This window comes from Tachyglossus aculeatus (assembly GCF_015852505.1).
Source record: "Tachyglossus aculeatus isolate mTacAcu1 chromosome 12 unlocalized genomic scaffold, mTacAcu1.pri SUPER_6_unloc_1, whole genome shotgun sequence".
NCBI lineage: Eukaryota > Metazoa > Chordata > Mammalia > Monotremata > Tachyglossidae > Tachyglossus > Tachyglossus aculeatus.
The window spans coordinates 402,101-418,294 of record NW_024044828.1 but is presented as its reverse complement, the minus strand read 5'-3'; the positions used below and the strand labels follow the sequence as shown (position 1 = coordinate 418,294).

At 46.1% G+C, this 16,194-nt stretch overlaps 1 long non-coding RNA gene across 1 annotated transcript in view; it reads left to right on the top strand.

The window, feature by feature from the left end:
• Nucleotides 1-12,456, top strand: part of LOC119921157 — a 46,007-nt gene extending 33,551 nt beyond the window's left edge. Inside the window, exon 4 of the long non-coding RNA XR_005448474.1 lies at nt 12,321-12,456. This is a non-coding gene — a long non-coding RNA (uncharacterized LOC119921157). The remainder of the gene's footprint in view (nt 1-12,320) is intronic.
• Nucleotides 12,457-16,194: the final 3,738 nt, after the last annotated feature.

The following is a 16,194-nucleotide window of genomic DNA, read 5'->3' as shown; positions in this document are numbered from 1 at the left end:
ATTGTATTATGCGTGATGTGCTATCTGGAAATATAAGAAAATCAGAAACCTCAAGGGACAATGTTTTAGTTGAGCACCCAGAAAAAGCTGTCAAATGCTACCTACAGCATTAGTCCAATTCTCATGCACTCAGTATTTCAATTTTTCAAATAAATGTGAGTTAGGGGTCTCTGATGGCACCAGTGCCACTACCATGGCTCATATTGACTATGTATGAACAGCTTGGAACAGACGCACAGTATCCATTTTTCTCTGTCAGTCTGAGAAAGCAAAGCAGTTACTGCCTGTAATAGAATCAGTAGTTTTCTTTGACACTGCTTCCTTCGTCTGTTTTCGGTGATTAAATGACAGGCAGAAGAGCTGAGGTAATATCTGTTTGGTGTCACTTTGGATTTCTTTACCTGCTCCAAAGAGTGCTCTTTTGAAGTATGTGCCTGTCAGTCTGGGTTTAGCAAAATCAAGAAATTGTATATTTAATTCTCTTTAGACTACTACAAGTGAAGAGAGGAACTATTCAATTAAGGCTTCATCCTTTCTTTCTTGGATAATCAGAAAGGGAAGCAGTGTGGCCCAATGGAGCAAAGGACTAGGAATATTGAGACCTGGTTTCTAAACCCAGCGCCACTACTTGCCTTCTGTGTTACCTTGGGCAAGTCATTTGACTTCTCCATGGCTCAATGTCCTCAACTATGAAATGAGAATTAAATGCCTGTTCTTCCTCCCCCTTAGACCTCAAGCCCCATGCAGGACTGTGTTGGAACACCTACCATAGCACTTAACGCAGTGCTTGGCACACAGAAAGTGTTTAGTCAATACCTCAAACATTATAATCATCACAATCGTCATCATCACTATATTATAAACAAGGATGTCTGCTTTTACTCATCCCATTCTCAGACAAAATGTAATCATAAGATTCTTCTTAGTCTCGTTTGTTTATTTGAATAATAATAATGATCATAGTTGTGGTATTTGTTAAGCTCTTACTGTATGCCAAGCACTGTACTAAGCACTGGGATCAGAACCCATGTGGGGCTCACAGTCTAAGTAGGATGGAGAACAAATACTGAATTCCAGTTTTGCAGATGGTGGAACTGAGGCATAGAGAAGTTAAGTACCTTGTCCATGGTCACACAGCAGATGTGGGGCAGAGTCAGGATTAGAACCCAGGTCCTCTGGCTCCCAAACCTGTGCTCTTTCCACTAGGCTATTCTACTTCCCCACCTTTAAAATCCCATCTCTTCCTGGGCTCTAGTCCAAATGAAAGCTATCTGATCATGCAAAATGGTTTCCCCCATGCATATCCATTGGGTTTCTATTCCTAAAATAAGAATTTAGTCCAGAAATAATAGAGAGAGGAGTTCCTGTCTTACCCCTAATGGGAAGAAGACTTTGCCAGAGACATTCATTAAGTAAAAACATATCAGGAGATATATGAATCATGATTTCTAATTGTGAAGCAGGCTTACTTATAGGATTATTTTCTCCCTGCAGAAATTAATATTTTTGAAAAATCCACCGAATAGTCCAAATAAAGTTATTTCTTTTCAACATTCCTTTCCCAGTGCATGTAAGTACCCATGGCTTTTAAAAAAACTTCATGCTTTGCAAATTTTTAGGGAAATGAGCAAACCAAGAAGAAGAAAATCCACATCCTTTTCTTAGATTTTTGATCTGAATGCTTTAAATTTTGTTTTCACTGTGCTCGGCCCTTATCTAATGTTAGAGTCTATAAAACAGCTGCATGGTGTTGGCACTCAATAACCAGAAACCCATTGGTACCAAAAGACTTCCTCCCCATCCCACCCAAGCATGTTATGCTTCTAGATTAATTTGAAACTGTTTTACAGATCACCTGGTTGGACAGAATTCCCAGCAATAGAAGTACCCCAAGTCCAGTTGGAAAGCTCATTGTAAAAATAATAATAATAATAATAATGGTATTTGGTAGGTGCTTACTATGTGCAAAGCACTGTTCTAAGCACTGGGGAGGTTACAGGGTGATCAGGTTGTCCCACGGTGGGCTCACAGTTTTAATCCCCATTTTACAGATGAGGTAACTGAGGCACAGAGAAGTTAAGTGACTCGCCCAAAGTCACACAGCTGACAGTTGTCAGAGCCGGGATTTGAACCCATGACCTCTAACTCCAAAGCCCGTGCTCTTTCCACTGAGCCACGCTGCTTCTCCAATGAAATTCACCTGCATTGAAATTCTCCCTCTGATCTAGACTCTAGTATTCATTTTCAGTATTATCTTTCTTTTTTACTATTTAATAGGGATTCTAGCTAAATTTCCCTATAGACTAGACCTATAAACATTAAGAGGGAAATCACGAGATAGAGTTACTGTGGATGCTGCCATGCTGACTTCCATTTCAAACTACATTTATTTTATGAGGGACTTATATAATAATGCTCATGACCATTTGAGCATTTCCTCCTATTGTAATCCCCAGGCGACTCTCTGAGAATGGATGCTCTCTTGGGTAATAATAATAATGATGGCATTTGTTCAACGCTTACTATGTGCAAAGCACTGCTCTAAGCACTGGGTGGGTACAAGGTGATCAGGTTGTCCCACGGGGGGCTTACAGTCTTCATCCTCGTTTTACAGATGAGGGAACTCAGGCACAGAGAGGTGAAGTGACTTGCCCAGAGTCTCACAGCTGACAAGTGGTGGAACTGGGATTAGAACCCACAGCCTCTGACTCCCAAGCCCGGGCTCTTTCCACTGAGCCAGGCTGCCCTACCTGAGCAGTCAAATTTACTGTCTGCTTCATCACTGGAGCTGGGAGTTGAGCCAACAGGCACATAGTAGGCGCTCCTTCAGAAAAGCAGTGTGGCCAACCGGATAGAATATGGGCCTGGGAGTTAGAAGAATCTGAGTTCTAATCCTGCCTCTCCCACTAGCTTGCTCTGTCAGTTCACTTCTCTATGTCTTAGTTCCTTCGTCTGTGAAATGAGGAATAAGATTGTGAGCCCCATTTGGGACAGAGACTGTGTCCAACCTCATTTGCTTGTAATGTAGTAATAATAATAATGCTATTTGTTAAGCGCTTACTATGTGCCAAGCACTGTTCTAAGTGCTGGGGAGGTTACAAGGTGATCAGGTTGTACCATGGGGGGCTCGCAGTCTTAATCCCCATTTTACAGATGAGGTAACTGAGGCCCAGAGAAGTGAAGTGACTTGCCCAAAGTCACGCAGCTGACAAGTGGCGGAGCTGGGATTTGAACCCATGACCTCTGACTCCAAAGCCCGGGCTCTTTCCACTAAGCCACACTGCTTGTCCTCAGCACCTCAGCACTTAGTACAGTGCCTGATACATAGTAAGTGCTTAACAAATACCACTATTATTACTGTTATTAGTGGTATGATCTTGACATTCTCAACCATGAGTAGCATGTTGTAGAGTAGCTATGTGCATTACACCAGTTCAGAGGCAGCCATCAGTTTCCTGCTGATGAGCTTCAATTAGTAATTCTGGGAAATCTGCTCCATTCATTCATTCAATCGTACTTATTGAGCACTTACTGTGTGCAGAGCACTGTACTAAGCACTTGGAAAGTACAAATCGGCAACATATAGAGATGGTCCCTACCCAACAACAGGCTCACAGTCTAGAAGGGGGAGACAGACAACAAAACAGAACAAGTAGACAGGTGTCAATACCATCAGAATAGATCAATAGAATTACAGATATATACACATCATTAATAGAGTGATAAATATGTACAAATATACACAGGCCTGTGGCAAGGGAAAGGGGGTAGGGCAGAGGGAGGGAGTGGGGGCGATGGGGGGGAGGAGGAGGAGAGGATAAGGGGGGGCTCAGTCTGGGAAGGCCTCCTGGAGGAGGTGAGCTCTCAGTAGGGCTTTGAAGGGAGGAGGGAGGAAGACAGCTAATTTGGTGGATATGTGGAGGGAGGGCATTCCAGGCCAGGGGTAGAACATGGGCCAGGGTTCGATGGCAGGACAGAAGAGAATGAGCACAGTGAGGAGGTTAGTAGCAGAGGAGCAGAGTGTGCGGGCTGGGCTGTAGAGGGAGAGAAGGGAAGTGAGATAGGAGGGGGTGAGGTGATGGAGAGCTTTGGAGACAATAGTGAGGAGTTTCTGCTTCATGCGAAGATTGATAGGCAACCACTGGAGATTTTTGAGGAGGGGAGTGACAGGCCCAGAGCATTTCTGTAGAATGTATTTATGTTTAGAGTGATTACTGAGGCCTGAGGCTGATGGTCAATGGTGAAAAGACCCTTCTCCCTCTTCTGAAGACTGCAAAATTCTGATGTCTGGCCATCCTCCAGGTTTGAAGGAGCACTTTACTGTATGCAGAGCTCCATAAGAGCTTGCAGTGTACAATGTAATAGAGTTGATAGACACAGTCCTTGCCCATAAGAAGCTCACAGGGAGGAAGATGCTGCAATCGACATTGAGCTTTACACTAATGGATAAGGATGTGGCTAATAAGATTGAGGTAACTGAGGCACAGAGAAGTTAAGTGACTTGCCCAAAGTCACACAGCTGATAAGTGGCAGAGCTGGGATTAGAATTCATGACCTCTGACTCCCAAGCCCGTGCTCTTTCCACTAAGCCACACTGCTTCTCCTCAGCACCTCAGCACTTAGTACAGTGCCTGATACATAGTAAGTGCTTAACAAGTACCACTATTATTGTTGTTATTAGTGGTATGATTTTGACATTCTCAACCACGAGTAGCATGTTGTAGAGTAGCTATGTTCATTACACCAGTTCAGAGGCAGCCGTCGGTTTCCTGCTGATGAGTTTCAATTAGTAATTCTGGGAAACCTGCTTTCTCCATCACGTGGAATACTGCCTTGCTGCTGTGCGGTATTTACGACCCATGGTATTTGATTTCTACTATTTGATTTCATCCTTTTTGTATTATGTTCTTCCTGGAGCCTCTGTTGTAAACGTGGTTCCTCATTTTTGATTGCTGTTCTGTGTTATGCTTCTTTCCATGTCTATAACTAATTCAAAATCGTTTAAGGACATTTCATTTTGTTGAAAATGACGACCTCCACTTGAAAGGCATAGGGGATGGGGGAAGTTCTGTGTCTCTGAAGTGGCACAAACAACACATCATAGCCCATCTCAGCTATGGGGTCGGCCTCCTCACTGGTCTCCCTGCCTCTGGTCCTTCCCCACCCTAATCCATACTTCACTCTACTGTCTGGATCGTTTTTTCTAAGAAAGTGTTCTGCACACATATTCCCACTCATTGAAAACCTCAAACAGATGTCTATCCAACTCCATATCAAATGGAAACTTCTTACCATTAACTTTAAGTCACTTAACTCTCCCCTTCCTACCAGCGTGGCTCAGTGGAAAGAGCACGGGCTTTGGAGTCAGAGGTCATGGGTTCGAATCCCGGCTCCACCACATGTCTGCTGTGTGACCTTGGGCAAGTCACTTAACTTCTCTGAGCCTTGGTTACCCCATCTGTAAAATGGGGATTAAGACTGTGAGCCCCATGTGGGACAACCTGATCACCTTGTATCCCCCCAGCACTTAGAACAGTGCTTTGCACATAGTAAGTGCTTAACAAATGCCATCATTATTATTACTGTTACCTAACCTCCTTCATGTACTACAACCCGGCCCTCACACTTTGCTCCTCTAATGCCAACTTTCTTACTGTACTTCGGCCTGTCTATCATGCCATCCATCCCTTGCTCACCCCCACCTTTGCTTCAGGTTTCCTCCCCTTTCATATAATAATAATAATAATAACTCTTTTGTCATTATATTTGTTAAACACTTACTACGTGTCAAGTACAGTTATAAGCACGGGGTAGATCATCGGGTTGGACACAGTTCGCATTTCGAGCTCACAGTTTAGGTAGAAGGGAATTTTACAGATGGAGAAACTGAGGAACAGAGAAGTTAAGTGGCTTGTCCCAGGTTACACAGCAAGTGGCAGAGCCTCAGTCTCCCAAGCCTATGCTCTTTCCACTAGTCCATGCTGCTTCTCTCCATTAGACCATCACTCTCCCCCATCTCCAAAATCCTACTAAAATCATATCTCTTCCAAGAAGCCTTCCCTGACTAACCTCTCATTTTCTCACCCTATTTTCCCTAACTGTTGCCTATATACTTGGGTCTTTACTCTGTAAGCATTTTGGTACTTACCCCACCCTCCATCCCCACAACACTTAGATACATATCCTTATATTCTGCTACTCCCCTTGTCTGTAATTAATTTCAATTTCTGTATCCCCTACTACACTGTAGACTTTTTGAGGGTAATGATTGTGCCTTCCAGCTTTATTGTATTGAGTTGTACTAAGAACAGCATTTTAGTACAGTGGTCTGCATATAGTAAGCACCCAATTGATACCATCGGGGTTGGTTGGCTCATTCATTCATTCAGTCATATTTACTGAGCGCTTACTGTGTGCAGAGCACTGGACTAAGCGCTTGGGAAGTGCAAGTTGGCAACATATAGAGATGGTTCCTACCCAACAGCGGGCTCTCAGTCTAGAAGGGGGAGACAGACAATAAAACAAAACATATTAACAAAATAAAATAAATAGAATAGTAAATATGTACAAGTAAAATAGAGTAATAAATCTGTACAAACATATATACAGGTGCCTATGGATTGATTGGTGGCACAGGATAGATTAATCTTGAATTTACTATGTGATCTTGAACAGAAAAGATTTTATGCCGACAATTCCAACTTTTAAACGTTACCAATAAGGCTTGACTCTTCACTCCTGATTTAAAACAAACTGTTGTCCCTACAACCCGGAGTTCTTTGAGTTTCTGTGTGAATATTAATTGCTCTAAAATTCCACCAATTCCCATTGGGAAATGACATATCTGTGTAATTTGTTCATAAAATTTAGTTTTTAAGACCCTGACATTTAAAAAAAATCTTCAGAATAGGATGCCTCGAGGTCATGGAAATAAAGGTCTCTAAATGATTTTTAAAACTTGTGGGCTCCAAAGGATGATTGGTTCTCAGATGTCCAAAGTGGCTCAGTGGAAAAAGCCCGGGCTTTGGAGTTAATGGTCATAGGTTTGAATCCCGGCTCTGCCACTTGTCAGCTGTGTGACTTTAGGCAAGTCACTTAACTTATCTGGGCCTCAGTTACCTCATCTGTAAAATGGGGATTAAGACTGTGAGCCCCCCTTAGGACAACCTGATCACCTTGTAACCTCCATGGTGCTTAGAACAGTGCTTTGCACATAGTAAGTGCTTAATAAATACTATCATTATTATAACAAACCATATTTTGACATGCCCCATATTTGAGGAAAAACTGGTAATTCCTGCTTTTTAAAAATAAGAATAGCATTTTTTATTTTTCTTTCATTTACCAGTTCCTGAAAATTTTCACATACCCATGCATGTATGTGTATGTACACCAACAGAGTAGTAGTAGTAGTAGTAATAGTAGTAGTAATAGCAATAACAGTATTTATTAAGCCCATACTATGTGCAAAGCACTTTACTAAGCACTGAGAAATGTGAGATATAGGCATAATCCCTGAGCCCCAAAGGGTTCATAATCTAAAAATAACATGGAGAGGGAATTGGTGACAGACTAATAATAATAATAATAATAATAATAATGGTATTTGTTAAGCACTTACTATGTGCAAAGCACTGTTCTAAGCACTGGGGTAGATACAAGGTAATCAGGTTGTCCCACATGGGGCTCACAGTCTTAATCCCCATTTTACAGATGAGGTAATTGAGGTACAGAGAAGTTAAGTGGCTTGCCCAAGGTCACATAGCAGACAAGTGGCAGAGCCGGGACTAGAACCCACGTCCTTTGGCTCCCATGCCCGAGCTCATTCCACTAAGCCACACTGCTTCTCATATGAAGAAAGATTAAACAAAACTATAACTGGTAAAGTGTTAAACCTGACAGGAGGAACAGAGTTTCAGTCTTAAAGTTGCAGATGTCATAGTTGCAGCCATTGTGGGTGGCCCTCTGCTTTCTAAAAGTTGAAAAGTTTTGACACAGTCAGTGTTCCACATGGGGCTCCCAGTCCCCATTTTACAGATTAGGTAAGTGAGGTACAGAAAAGTGGAGTGACTTGCCCAAGTTCATATAGCAGGCAGATGACAAGCTGGGATTTGAACCCAGGTCCTCTGACTCCCAGGTGTATGCTCAAACAATACTTCAAACAAAAAGGCTCTGAAGAGTTTACAAAAGAAACCTCAGAAATGAATTTGAGGGTACCTGCTATTAAAAATATGTGTGATTTGCCCCTGCAGAGTTGTGGAACTTGAGGGTTACATAAGGATGTTCATGTGTGCACCAGAAAGCTGTTGTCATACCTCAAAATCTTGCCACTGACAGGGTAATTAGTCAATAACTATACCTCATACCGATTTTTCATTTTCAGAATTACAGAATCATAACGTAGAGGATTGGATAGGGTTGGAAGATGGTATTAAGTGAATCTTAGTCCAGATATGGTCCCTAGTTAAGCAAGGGTTATTATCTCTGGTAAGATCTGCCCTCTTTTAATCAACATCATTTTCATAAATGTATGTACTTAAAAAGTCAGAATTTCGAAGTGCTCTTCTTTCTAGTTGAACCTAGAATGTAATCTCTCCTTTCACCCTGTCCCAATAGCAGCACCATTCAAATTATAATCAAAGACCCGAAATGGGCCCAAGTCTGCATTATCCTTTAATGCCCCCAGAAAACTTCATTGCTTTGGATTCCCTGGTGCATTTCCTCACTTTCTGGGAAGTAACTGTACCAAGGCGGGTTGCGGCCATGTGGTTGACAGGATGCGAATATCCGGGACTCTGGACTCTGTTCCATAGAGAGAAGGGCCTCTAGCGCTGGCTGGATGTTTGATAAATACGGTCCATATTGGTGCTGAGATAGGTTAATCTGTCGATGGCCATTGGGTTTCTTCCAGCAGGCTCTAAAATGCAATAAAGGCCTATAAAAATGAACAGAATTTTGCTTTGCAAAATCTCAGTTCAGCTGACAGCCACCTATAAGTCCATCAATCCTTCATATTGCTTGAGTACGTACTGTGAGTAGAGCACTATACTAAGCAGTTGGGAGAGTATAGCAAAACAGTTCCCTGCCCACAACAAGCTTACAGTCTAGCGGATGAGCTTACAATCTGGATGTGACCATCTGAATGGCAGGGGCATAGACACCAGAGATAAAAAATGAATTGAGACACTGAAATCTCAAGGTGTAGAAAGCCCTTGGCTGCTCAGATTGATTTAGATATTGTTCAGGAAAACCTCACTTTCAATTAGAAAATATGTTTTCATTTGTCTTTCCTTTTTATCAGTCAATCAATAGTATTTTCTGGGCATTTACTGTGTGCAAAACACTGTACTAAGCTCTTGGGAGGGTACAGAGTTGGTAGACAGGATCTCTGCCTTCGAGGGCCTTACGATCTAGTGGGAGAGCTAGACATTATGATAAATTAGATAGGGGGAAGCAGCAAAGTATAAGGATATACGCATAAGTACTGTGGGGAATAGCAAAGTCCTTTTCTGATCAGTGATCCTGTGTTAAGGCCTTGTAGATTGTAATAATGAAAACAGTAATAACAGTGATGGCATTTATTAAGCACTTACTATGTGCAAAGCACTGTTCTAAACGCTGGGGAGGTTACAAGGTGATTGGGTTGTCCCACGTGGGGCTCACAGTCTTAATCCCCATTTTACAGATGAGGTAACTGAGGCACAGAGAAGTTAAGTGACTTGCCCAAAGTCACACAGTGGACTAGTGGTGGAGCTGGGATTTGAACCCATGACCTCTGACTCCAAAGCCCGTGCTCTTTCCACTGAGCCATGCTGGTCCTCTAAGGTCTTGTAAGCTCCATAAGAGCAAGAATCATATCTCCTAATTCTATTATTCTCTCCCAGATGCTTGGTACAGTGTTCCGCACATAGTAAATGCTCAAAAAGTAGAGTCAACTCATATTGAAATGGGGGTCAGGGCCAAGGGATTTAAAGGAGCCACTGCCACTATTATTGCCTGGTTGTTCGAACAACACCAGGCATCACACAAGGAAGAGAGGGAGGGAATTAATTTAAAATTATGGGGGCAGTTGTGACTGTGGTAGTGAGGTGAGCCACCTGAGCACTCCCTGAAGCTCAGGGAGGATTGTGGGCAGTAATAATAATAATAATAATAATAATAATAATAATAATAATGATGATGATATTTGTTAAGCGCTTACTATGTGCAAAGCACTGTTTTAAGTGCTGGGGGATACAAGGTGATCAGGTTGTCCCACGTGGGGCTCACAGTCTTAATCCCCATTTTACAGATGAGGGAACTGGGGCACAAAGAAGTTAAGTGATTTGCCCAAAGTCACACAGCTGACAGTTGGCAGAGCCGGGATTTGAACCAATGACCTCTGACTCCAAAGCCCGAACTCTTTCCACTGAGCCACATGGCAGAGGCTGCATCTGCCAGCCAACAAGTAGGGGCAGCAGGAGCACTGACTTACATCCCCTCCTCCTACATCCTAAAATGTTTCCTGTGGCCCACCAAGTGGCCCACATGTTAAATCAGACAAGTGACTGATTTAAAAATAATTTAAATCAGAACATGCGCAGTTGTATTACCAGCAGATGGGAAGCTCCTTGAGGGAAGGGGTCACATTGACCAACTCTACTGTATTGTAAGCTTGTAAGCACTTAGTACAGTGCTCTGTGTTCATTCATTCAATCATATTTATTGGGCATTTACTGTGTGTAGAGCACTGTACTAAGCACTTGGGAGAGTACAATACAACAGTAAACAGACACGTTCCCAGCCCACATCACTGTCAGCTGTGGTGAGAGTTGCTGGAAATCGCGTGTCAGCCACCTTTGCAGGTCAGGCATGTGGATGTCCATGGCAGAGGCTCGGATCTCATGGCAACTCAACTGGAACAAGGAAGTGGACTGCCTGGCCCAGATTCTGGCGATCCAGAGCACAGATCGAAAACCAATGGACTGGTTCCACCAAGAGAGTGAACAAGGCAGAGTGTAGGTCAGAGCCGACGCATGGGAAGGCCGGTCAGGTGAAAGCAAGTAGATGGCGTCATCTGATCCGTGTGCTATGTAAAAGCCAGGCAGGAGACAGTTGGCTAAGGTCAGGCATGGGGAAACCTCAGGGAAGGGATCCTTCTCTGGTCAGCATAACAGATAGACTTCACAGAGCCCCTTCCCTGGAGTAGGGAAGGGTGGCAATACCTTCTTATGAGTGTGGAGATCCATCAGTGGCTTAGGCATGGTGTAAACTTGTCCAACCCCCACAGCCAAGAGTGCCATCTGTGGTTCGCATACCTACCCATGGTGAGCGAAGTGCAGTAAGACAATGCTTCTTCCCATTTTGCCAATTGGACAGTAGCCCAGTGGGTAGAGGTTAGGGGAATTATGTGGGTCTCCACATCCCCTACCACCCTCCGTCCAATGGGATGGTGGAAAAGTGGCATGGTATGTTTAAAGGCAAGTCAGGGTTGAGTTGGGCCGATTCAGGTAAATGGGGAGTCTGGGGACCCATGTTGCATAGAGCGGTTTGGGCACTCAACACCCAGGAGGCACAGCAGGGGAGCCCAATATGGACCACCTTTGAGACAGATAGTCAAGGTGATTAGTGTTATGGTTGGGCAAGAGCCACCCCCATGGACACGAGAGAACTCCCTGCAGGTGGGGATAATAGTGATAATAATGATGGCATTTATTAAGCGCTCACTATGTGCAAAGCACTGTTCTAAGTGCTGGGGAGGATACAGGATTATCAGGTTGCCCCATGTGGGGATCACAGTCTTACTTCCCATTTTACAGATGAGGTAACTGAGGCACAGAGAAGTCAAGCAACTTGCCCAAGGTCACACAGCTGACAAGCGGCGGAGCTGGGATTAGAACCCACGACCCCTGACTCCCAAGCCCGGGCTCTTTCCCCTGAGCCACGCTGGTGATCATCGGTCATGGCTCAGTGGAAAGAGCCCGGGCTTTGGAGTCTGAGGTCATGGGTTCAAACCCCGGCTCCGCCAGTTGTCATCTGTGTGACTTTGGGCAAGTCAGTTCACTTCTCTGTGCCTCAGTTAACTCATCTGTAAAATGGGGATGAAGACTGTGAGCCCACATGTCTGCCGTGTGACCTTGGGCAAGTCACTCCACTTCTCTGGGCCTCAGTTACCTCATCTGTAAAATGGGATTAAAAATGTGAGCCCTATGTGGGACAGGGACTGTGTCCAACCTGACTAACTTGTATCCATCCCAGCACTTAGAACGGAGCTTGGCACATAGTAAGTGCTCAACAAGTACCACAATTAGTATATTTATTATGATTATTGTTCCCCGCAGGAATCTGACAGCCATCTGTGGAGCAAGAATGGGACCCCGCCAATCTGGGATCCTACTGGAAAGGCTGACCTTGTCTGGGTAACACCGATGCATGGACACTGCCCCGTCGCTGGCTGAGATGATCGCCCAACAGGCGCACCCCAATAACATTCATTTATTCACTCAATCGTATTTATTGAGCGCTTACTGCGTGCAGAGCACAGTACTAAGTGCTTTACTAATTGTACTAACATCACCAACGGCACAGCCTCCTGGGTCTGCCTGCACCTTCCACATCACTATGAGCAGGGTGCCAGCTTCCGGCCATTCCCCTCACGTTGGAGGAGTGGACAACGGGGCGGAGAATTGTTACAGTATCTCATCAGCCTTGATGGGGGTTGCATGGTGAGGTTTGGAGGTAACATCGTCGCTAGACAGTCCCCTTTGCGATCACATCATGAGGGGTAATTGTTCGCTGAGACAGTACGATGGATGTTGTTTCACCATCACCCTGCATAACAGGCTGAATATGCCCAAACATTATGGTGCCTCCCATGACACCGCTATGCTTGGAGCAGGGGAGGTTGTCGGAGCCCGAGAGATTTTTGAAACTGATCAGGGCGACTTCACCATGTGTATGCAAATTGATGGGATGGTTTCAAATGTGACCAACAGTGCCTTAGGGGCTTTCAACCAACAGCCTACTCCAAGCCAGCTGTTTCGAACTGTTGGCCTCAGTACCACCGTGGTTAAGGACGTCCTCACAACTGCCTTCCCCAGGGAGAAGTAGGAGCAGGGATGGGCCTTACCTATTGACAGTGTGTGGGACTCTGGCATACTCCTTCCTCCCCCATAATGCAGCACATATATGTACACTTGTCCATCTGGTTCTCTCTGCCCATACTAGTCTCACTCTGTACTGGTCATTCATTCATTCAATTGTATTTATTGAGCACTTACTGTGTGCCGAGGACTGTACTCAGCGCTTGGGAAGTACAAGTTGGCAACACATTTCTCCAGAATTTGGAGCTCCACAAAGACACCCTCCAAAGCCACAGTGGCTGGTGTCCTCACGGTTCTCTTACCTGGGATCACCTCCCTGTTTATTGGGCAGTCAGTGAGACATGCCCTGTGAAAATTTACAGGCACCCTGATGCAGATGGCCAATGTGAGCAAGGATGTGGTTACCACTCTCCAAGAGGAAGTGTGGGGACTGTCGTGGATGGCCCTCCAGAATAGTCTTGTCTTAGAACTACTCCTGGCTAGCCAGGAAGGTGTGTGTGTGTGTTCTCCTTAGCCAATCATATGGCATGTACGTGGACCAAAATAGGAGGGTGACCCTGGACACTGATTAACTTAGTCAGATAGTGGTCTCCCTCCATCACACTGTCATCCATCTTCTGGGGGCAGGTTCGTTTGGGAATTGGCCAGGCGAGAGAGAGAGAGACCAGGGACAGAAAGGCTGAGCTTTATTTTATTCTGTGAGACGAGTTGAATTATTTGATTATTTTGGATGTGGTGCATTGAACCTCCCTTTTGGGAGGGATAAGATTATTTAATGACATTAGAACTTCCCTATCGCCAGGAATATACTTATGAGTTACTCGCGCGTGGCAAAACACCCATGTGCCACCCAGGAGGAATTCACTTATGCTTTGTTCGCATGTGGTGAAGCGGCTAGCTCCCACCCACGAGCACTTCCCACTTGGAAGGAATCCATTTATGCGTTACACATCTGTGGCAATGCGCTTGGCTTCCGGCCCCACGAGTGTTCAGGGACATTTACACATCCCGCAGCTCCTCACTTGGTGCAGGCAGAGCGGGCATCCCACATTCTGGGTAGAGGTGACCCGCAGCCAGCTGCTGCAAATCACGATCCTCTGCCCAGAGGGTTAGAGGCCGCAGGTATTTATTACCTGTGGTCCTAGGCCATTCCAGCTTCCCACGTCAGTTTATCCAATCTCCTCCCTCCCCCCTCCTCCATACCTAATTTGTTTTGGCACGGGGGTGAGGGACACCTTCTTTATTCCTGGCTTGGGCTGTCAATCTAGAAGTTTTAGTTGTGGGGGTGGTATTCCACCCGCACTTCTGAGTTCAGCCTTAGTTGACTTGGGCAGTCATGAGATAGCATTTGACCTTGAGATGGTGGGTATGCCGGGTTCACCTTGGGACACACACCCAGGAGGAATTGAGTTTGGACCTCCTCTCCAGAATTGCCAGGTGGCTCCCAGGCTTGCCAAAGTGGGCCCAATCATTTGTTCATCTTCTTTTTATGGTTATTCTGCTAGTTGTTTTGCTTGTCTGCGCGTGAAAGCTGCTTAAATGCCTTTGGAATGCAGGTGAACCTACTCTAAGAGTAACAGCAATGGAGCCAAACCCAAGCCTACTCTCCAACACTGGGCCTAACCATTGGTGGAACTGTGGGCAGTGATGTGTCCACCAGGTGGGATGTCCATTGAGACCCAAATGACCCCGCTTTGGCTGTGCTGTTATTTCAGGGCAAGTTAGAGAAATGCAGAAGCTCAGTATACAGGGCAGTAGGGAATACTGGAATGTCTGTCCATGCCACGTCCATGGACCTTTGTCTGTGAATGACAGTTGGGGCAGGTGGTGTGATGACCTGGCTGAGGTGTCAGGGCGTCTGGTGCGGTGGCCCCATGGAGTTGTCAGGGTGGGTGGCTTGTGGATGTATCGGAGTGGCAAATGTGGTGGCCCAGTCTTGGGGTAGTACAGGTTGCAGCAGTGGCCTGGCATAGGTGTCAGGACGGGTGGCCCTGGTGGCCCATCGGAGGTATCGATGCGGCTGGTGCCAGTGGCCCGGTGGAAGTGTCGGGGTGGGTGGTAGGTGGCTTGGCAGATGTGTCGGGACCGGAGGTGCCCATTAGAGGTGTCAGGACAGATGTCAGGAGGCCTGGCTTAGGTGTTGATGTGGGTGACAGTGGTGGCCTGGCAGAGGTGTCGGGATGGGTGGCACCAGTGACCCAGCAGATGTGTCACAACAGGTGGCCCTGGTGACCTGGTGAAGGTGTTGGCGCAGGTGGTGGCAGTGGCACAGCGGAAGTGTTGGGTCCGCAGCTCTGATGGCCTGGTGGAGTTTTCGAACTGGGTGGTGGCCCAGCGCAGGTGTCAGGGAGGGTGGCACCGCTGACCCAACAGTGGTGCCAGGGGGACTGGGGTGGTGGACCGGTGGAAGTGTCAGGGCCGGTAGTGCCAGTGGCCCAGCAGAGTTGTTGGGGGTGGTGCAGTGGAGTTGTTGGGGAGGCTGGTGTCGTTGCCCTGTGGAGGTATCAGAATGGGTGTCGGCACTGGCCCGGCGGGGGTGTTGGGGCAACTGGTTCGGTGACTTCCGGTTTAGCCCGGAGGAGGTATCAGGGAGGGTGGCACAGTAATTGGACTTGACGCATGGTGGTGCTGTTGGGGGTGGGTGCGTGGTGACTCTGGGGCAGCCAGGAGGAGGTGTCAGGGAGAGTGGCATGGTGACTGTGCCAGAGGCCCAGAGGAGGCATCAGGGAGGTTAGCATGATAAATGCCATGGTAGCCCGGTGGTGGTCTTAGGCCAGCCAATTCAGTCTCTCTCCCAAGGTCAGTGTAGTCACTGGTGTAGTCACCAGTTCCAGAGGCAGGCTCTCCTTCCTGCCCCAGTTTGGTCCGTAGGATGGATCAGAAGGGAGTCGAGATGTCTCTCCGGGGCAGTGAGCCTCTTGGTGCTGGTTTCGAAGGATCCACTGCTGCCGTGGACTGCCGCTCCCACTGGCCCAAACAGATGTTGGATAGGACCCTCCATATGGCAGCTCCTGAACTCTTAGCATGTTGTCCCAACCTCCTCCCTCCAGGTAATATTTACCATGCTGTTAGGCTTCTTCCTGATTCGGGGAGGGGTGGATGGCACTGGCAC